This window comes from Gigantopelta aegis, unplaced genomic scaffold (genome assembly GCF_016097555.1).
Source record: "Gigantopelta aegis isolate Gae_Host unplaced genomic scaffold, Gae_host_genome ctg6876_pilon_pilon, whole genome shotgun sequence".
Classification (NCBI taxonomy): domain Eukaryota; kingdom Metazoa; phylum Mollusca; class Gastropoda; order Neomphalida; family Peltospiridae; genus Gigantopelta; species Gigantopelta aegis.
The window spans coordinates 4391-10525 of NW_024535371.1; the positions used below are offsets into that span (position 1 = coordinate 4391).

Here is a 6135-nt window from a genome sequence, read left to right on the forward strand (position 1 = left end):
AATTCCACAAGCAGCTGTAAAATTCTAATTGGACAGAGTATATTGTTATATTGATAATGATGTGTCTAAAATGGACTAGCTGGCACACTTGTAATTAACAATATTTATACAATACAATACAATAGTTTAGCGTTAGCAGTATATATACTATAGTAATTTAGCAGCTGTAATTATTTAAAGTGTGCTTTATCACACACCATACAATAAAATAATTCCATTCATGTCAATCTTAGGACAACATTATGTCTTAACACATCAAATTATTAGTAAAGGTCTTATACTTATGGTACACATTATTACATTAAGATATAATGTATCAGTAATGTAATAATGCCAGAAGAGAATGTAGTACTTTAATGGTAATTTTTATAGTACATGTCATATTGAAGTTGGGCAATCTTGCCAGCAAGCTAATGTTCCATTAACATGCATCCTGCAAATATTATACATGTATACATACATACATATATATATATATATATATATATATGTATGTATGTATATTATACTGAGTAGAAACTGTCTCACAACTCTTTCTTTCTTTTTTCAGACCAAAAGCCAATTGGAGTTATTCCTCTCTTTGGTGCAATAGTCAGTGAAGGTAAGAAGCTAGAAAGAAATACATACATCAGTTATTACATTCTCTTTGTATATATCTTGTCTGTCTATAGTAAGTGTTATGTTGTAATCTCTCTCTCTTCTCTCTGTCTCTCTCTCTCTTCATCCTGCTCTCTCGCTAACTCACTTGCAGAGCACCTTGCAAAAACATCAAAATGTCTTCACTTGCTGTACACTGAAGGCAAAGATTATCCAGTTCAAGCCAGCACAAGAGATGAAATGCTCATGTGGATCAAAGTTATAGAAGATGTTGTAGTAAGGGCTGGACTAGTGATAGTAACCATAGCAACTGTTATGCCTAATGTAAAATTTGACAATAACTATGTAATATCATAACAATTCTGTCATAGTTACTGCAGGAGCTTATACTAAAAATATAGTAACATAGTTGCTATTATTAGTAACAAATTTAGGATCATCATTCGTTGCGTTGATGCATTCACAATGTCATACATTATTGTCTGAGAATATGCTAAAAACTAAAAGTAGACCAATGTACTAAAAAATAGTAATAGTCCATTACTAAATATATAGTAACTAATATTATCCCAATATACAGAACGAAAGGAGGTACAAAGCCAAGAGATTATCAAGCACCTCCTACGGAAAATCCAGCTGCATCTAGATCTAGTCAATCCCCGCCCTCCCAGTGATTCATCACAACAACCACCTAAGGGGCAACGGGAGGACAAAGTGATTCTGATTCCTCAGATGATGATAATCATTTAGTTAATAGTTTTAATGAACCCGATATTCCTTTAATTTCTCTCCTTTTTTTCATGATCATTCTAATCAAAATAATGTAAATATTTATTAATTTTGTAAAACAGATTCAATTTTTTGTCTACATAAGTAATAAGATATTAATGTTTGTATTCACCAATTATTAAAATTAATTAATTCATATTGAATTATTTGAATATTTTAAAATTATCGACTTTTCCAAGTCATTTTTACTGTCAACTAGTCATATTAACAATCACCATGACAACCAATGGACCAATCAGATTGAGTATCACTACTTCGTTAATTAAATGTAAACAATAAATTAAACATTCATTTAACAATAGTATTAATATATAGGATTATATGTTACTATGACAACACATATAGCCATGTACTAAACAACATTAAAATATATAGAGGACAAGTTTGCAGTTATTATGTGGATAAAACCAAATATGACAAATGTGGCAAAAATACAGAGACTGGTCATCTAAGAATTCCTTAATTGAGCTAAACGAGCAGTTAGTTCATCCTATAAGCAAACAAAAAAGAGAAAATAAAAAGATTATGTCTCCTAGTACATTCTAGAGTATGATAATCTACACATTATATGTGTCATACATAATGTGTACATTATCATGAGCATTTGTGGTGTAGTAGAGGCAGTCAATAAAAACTAAATGTTGGTTAATATTGTAAAAAGATGATATATCCTTAACATGAGGTCACATGACTGACCTGTTTCTGATGTGGTTGTTGCAGTTTGTTGAAGCACGAGGTAGCTCTAAATTAACTCCAATCTATAAGGAGATAAAGTTAATAACTAGTATAACTAATGAATATACAGGAAATGAAATATTATATGGTGTCTATTCTGACAATATCATCATGTGACTACCATATTTGGTCACATGCATATTGTGTTGTTGTCACATGACTATCATGTGTTAAGAACTCACCCTGCTTCGTCAGCTGCTTGTTTGCATTAAGCCTTCTACTTGTTCCTAAATGGATAAATGGTTAGATGAATGGATATATGGATGGCTAGACATACCTCGGGGACATTCAATGTAGTTACTCCACTCATAGCTTCATCCATAGTTTGAGTCTGAACATCAAGATGTTCAAAATCTCTCTCAAACTGATCCATAATCTGTGTGACCTAAAATACACCATTAAAAAAACACACCATTACAAAAAAATTGAGACAGACTGTCAAGCAAAATTTTATTATTTTAGAATTTACTTTTTCCAAATTCATTGATTTCAATGCTGAGTCCATTGCCTTAACAACACCTGCCATAGATTTAGTGACCTATAATAATGTAAATATTACATCAGTCATTATCATATGTCTATCAATCCAATGGTCAATTCAATCTATCCTCTTAATACAACCTTTTTCCCCTTCCATTCTATTATTCATCTATTATCTTACATTTCTCATTATTAAGCATTTGTATTAATACAGCGTCAACACGAGAACTCATTCTATATTAGAGCCTGATTCTTTTGTCTTATAGCATTTCTCCATGGATACGAGCACCTTCAGTTTGTACTTTTTGAAGATACAACAAAAAAAACGAGAACTCATTCTCCTAGTTATTAATAAGAGCCTTAATCTTTTATTAATTATAGCATGGTCTCCATAGAGAATAATGATAAAGACATTCGATGTTACTATTGAGAGCCTATAACAAAAAAAATTACAAGTGATGTGTGACTTATAGAGGGTAACTTATATTATAACTTTAGAGGGTGATAAGGAGGATGTCTTATAGAGGATGAATATAATAAAGACTTATAGATTACTACTATGGATGACTTATAGACAATACTAGGTGGTACAACTTATAGAGGTGTGACTTATAGAGGATGACTTATAGAGGATGACTTATAGTGTGTGACTTATAGATGGTGTCTACTTCTTTTGTGAGTGATTTCACTGAACAATTATTGTAGGTATCACATTTAAACTTATTAGAGTTTGTTTTTTTATAAGTCTCTATTTTATTTTTTAGTTTCTTTATCAAATACTACAATTGTGATGTATGTAGTATTTTTAGTCATTGGTATTGTACAACAGTTACTGACTTACTTTCTTTAGTTTTCCTTTCTCTGCCTTCTCTTCTTTCTCACATTTAACAGCACTTCTTTCCATTTGCTTAGCAGCAAATTTCAAGTTAAATAACTCCTCTTATTACAAGTCGGTTAAGAATAACGATGTTTTTCTATGCATCCATTTAGATTACCATCCATCCATATTAAAACAATCACAATCCATTCACTTTAACAAATCATGATTATTAAAGGTCATCAATCTATCTATCCATTATCAATTCATCATCTATCCATCACCATCCATTCATCCAACTAACATATTCATACATCCATTCCTAGGATACTCTCCAGTCGAGACATGATGCTTCAATCTCTTCTCAAATCCTGAAAACTCCTTTCACAAAAACAGAAATAACTCCTTACAAAAGATGTTAATATTTTGTCACCATTACATCATATGTCATATGACAGTCATTACTTCCTATTGGTGGGCGTGGTCAATATACAAACACGCCCCATTTGAAAGGCAAACGCCACAATTAGTAATTATACATGTGTGACTGACCTGATGAAATAACTGATAAGAGGAAAAGTGCGATATCGCTAGTTTATGGGAATCAGTTACATTATCTTTTAAGGTACGTCACCTAATAATTATACACATTAATTGATGATTAATTAGTGATGTTTCACAATCTTTAATTAAACAGCACTGAAACCCTTTCCACAATGTCCTCGTATGCTCATCCCCTCCCATCAGTCACACCATACAGCAACTAATATCATCCTGTTCTGGTGCTCTCCTCACATCAATTTTAACCACACCCTTTGATGTAGTCAAGGTGCGTCTTCAACGGCAACAAGCCGTGGTCAAACCCTGTTACATAATGGGACTGCAGAGCAGCATTAGATGGCGTATGCATATGTACCGTCCCTGAACTCAATGCCCAAGTGCATCATTTGGACCGCACGGTACGAGTCCCCCCACGTTTTACAGGAACCATCGATACTTTTGTTAAGTTAGCACGTATCGAAGGTTTTTAGGTCTTGGTGGCAAGGGTTGTCCCCTACACTTGCTATGGCTGTCCAGTGACTGTTATTTATTACACTGCTTACGATCATGAAAGTCAAATTCGGTTTCCGGACTGGAGAACGGAATTTTATTGCTCCGTACTTGCCGTGTGATTGCTCGCACAGTTGCCGTGACAACAGTATGTCCAATTGAATTGATACGGACTAAATTACAATCTAGAACTGGTTATAATTTCAAAGATATTTATACAGTAGTAAAAACAGCTGTCTCGCAGAATGGAATCTTTAGTCTCTGGCGAGGGTTATCCCCCATGTTGCTAAGAGATGTTCCATTTTCAATAATTTTTTTTGGCTTGGCTACGAAGACTTAAAAGTTAAATTTACTAATAGTTTTGCACCATCTTATCAATCTCTAGTTCCTGTTGCCGCTGGTAGCATATCTGGGGGCGTGGCAGCTGTGATAACAACCCCACTAGATGTGGTTAAAACTCATATGCAAGTTGAACTTGGAGAAGTAACATACAGGCTCTCAATTAAGATTGGGGTTGGGTCTATCACCACGGTGATGAGGAACATTGTACAAGAATTTGGTCTGTCTGGGTTACTTGCTGGACTTACACCGAGGGTAGCAAAGGTAGCCCCTGCCTGTGCTATAATGATAACTAGTTATGAAACTTGTAAGAAATTTTTTGCTGAATATAAATGCTAGACATCATCAATACACAAATAGTCATGTATAATGTAATTTAGTGTAAATCGTCTCATACCCAGACTGTTGGAGTTGGGTATGAGACTAGTAAATTATTCATTTTAGCTACTTTTTTGTCAAATTTGTATTATGGGATCAAATTTATCATCAAAAAAAAATTATTAAAAAACGGAATCATTTTGAAAAGAACTACATCTTTAACACTAGTGGATTTAACAATGTCAAGTTTTATTTTCCTTTCTTGTCGTTTTCTTGGAAACCCCGCCCACACCCAGTTGGGACTTGAGAGCCAAAAGTTTTGTTTATTTCACAATCAATTGTCTCTTAGCAGCTGTTCAACTAGTTTTAAGAGTACGAACTAGTTCAGACTAAAACAGTTATAAATTAAAGTACATCACATACTAGTCAATCATGTACCTGTTTCTTAAGCTCCTCCTCCAGCTCCGCCCTCTTTTCATCTTTCATTCCCTATAGATGCTGCTGGTTTAGACTTAGTCTCCGACTACACAATTCATTTAATAATGTGTACTTGATTACAGGGGTTTGTACTTTTTGTCCGCCAAATTTCTTTTTCAATTCAGCAGCCTTAGCCTCATCAATTTTAGCAAACAATGGAAAAGGCTGAAGAAAGAGTATATATTAACATGTTACCTAGCAACATACAAAAAGATCTATTTATAGACATTGTGTTACTATATTTAGGACTACTCATTGATGACATATCCAAGAGAACTATATATAGACCAGCTGACATATTATACGTGTGATGTATTTAGTTGAAGTAGGGTATTCTCACCTCACACAATCTTATGACCAGCTGGTAAAAAGGAACAAAGTGTTCAGTAATCACATTACATTCTGGTGGAGCCTACAATGGTTGGTATAGTAACATAACAGGTAAACAGGTTATTATAAGCTAGTTACTTGAAGTTGTTTCTGAATTTCTTCACTAGTTGTTGGCATGTATGGTTGTAGTAATACAGAAATAA

General features: G+C 33.6%; 1 pseudogene; it reads right to left on the reverse strand.

The window, feature by feature from the left end:
- Positions 1–2303: 2303 nt before the first annotated feature.
- LOC121366731 lies at positions 2304–5611 on the reverse strand (annotated as a pseudogene).
- Between the last annotated feature and the right edge of the window lie 524 nt (positions 5612–6135).